Raw genomic sequence first — 1,615 nt, forward strand, 5'->3', positions numbered from 1 at the left:
TTCCCTCTTATCTCTTATTCAAGGGGTCACTACAATAGAAATATGTATATCACGTGGGTCCAACAATTATGATTATTTTTATATTCTATATATTTTCACATTTTGACAGACAAAAAAGTGTTGAAAACATTATAATGGAAAAGAATCTACAGATTGAATAGGAAAATGGTTTCTTCTATTGGTGGAATATTCATAATTAAAGGGCTTTACAAGTATTTCTTGAACGCACGTGATATATAGGTTTTACATAAAGTGACTCCCTCTCCCCTTAAGTCTCTTACTATGCAATGTTTTTTTTGTTTTCTCTCTCTTCTCTTCATCTTCTTTCTCTCTGCATAGCTCTACTGTGCTCTCATTAAAAAAATGAACAAAAAAGTGTATCAATTTTTTTTTTGTTTTCTCTCTCTTCTCTTCAGCTTCTTTCTCTCTGCATAGCTCTATTGTGCTCTCACCAAAAAAAAAAAAAAACGAACAACAAAAAAGACTGTATCATGCAGAAAATACTGGCTCTATGTGGCTTTTATTAAAGCGAATCTCGCAAGATCCCCTTCTTCCCGTCTCTGCCTGCTCGCGAGGAGCTGTCCTTCACCATGCCATCGTGGCATCTCCTCATCCTTGCACCCTTCGTCTACATCGCCATCGTCGACGTCAGAGCTGGAGCCATTGAAGTTGTCGTTGATGGCAGCAGAAGGGGAAGACGTTTCGGGGCGCCGCAGTTGGCCACCATGCCAAGGAGGCGAGCACTCATTCTCAAAATGGCGGGCTGTCCTGTCATCCACCACAACTATGTCAGACAAATAGACGATTCGCATTAGCACCTCCAAGTCTTCAACGTGAGGAGGAAGAGAGAGACCAACACAAAAAATGACCTGCAATTGTCCGTCCACTTTTGTCTCTGTCCTCATCCCATGTCCTTGTGAGCTCCACTGTAGAGCACAGATCACTCTCTGCACCCGTACCCCGTTGGATGCAAGCATTCCATGTGATTAATCCCACCTCCACCTCAGCGTTCATCTCCCTTTGCACCAACATGTCGTCCCCGACAGTCTCTCACAAGCCACAACTGTTCTTGCCACAGCCTGTCACATATCCCGATGACCCCCCCCCCTCTCCAAGGCTCTTGCTATCGGTCGATGCTTTACTGATTTGCTTTTGTCCCTATCATCAAGCAGAACCACTTTGCAGAGAGAGAGAGAGAGAGAGAGAGAGAGAGAGAGAGAGAGAGAGAGAGAGAGAGAGAGAGAGAGATTCATCGTCAGAGCCCTTTAATCATCAGCTGGACCACCTCCGCCCTGTGCATGAAAATGATGAGCCACTCAATCTCATTCTCGTCCGACTCTACGCCTCCAAGCCTCTTCGTCATCACCTTGAGCAATATGGAAATGGTTTCTACTACCTGCCGTGAAAGCCATATTGCTCTAATCCAATTATATATATCGCCTATTCGGTCTCCCTCTATTACGCCGATCGTAGCAGTTGTGCAATACCAACCAAGGCGCAAGAGAAAGCATCGACGCTCTACGCAGCTGCACCATAGGCGTTCCTTGCAGGAAAACACACCATAGGCACATCGTAGATTCGCAAAGATTTCTCTCTTTGATCTCTCTTTGTGTGC

Source organism: Adiantum capillus-veneris, chromosome 29 (genome assembly GCF_014529385.1).
Source record: "Adiantum capillus-veneris isolate H3 chromosome 29, ASM1452938v2, whole genome shotgun sequence".
Lineage (NCBI taxonomy): Eukaryota > Viridiplantae > Streptophyta > Polypodiopsida > Polypodiales > Pteridaceae > Adiantum > Adiantum capillus-veneris.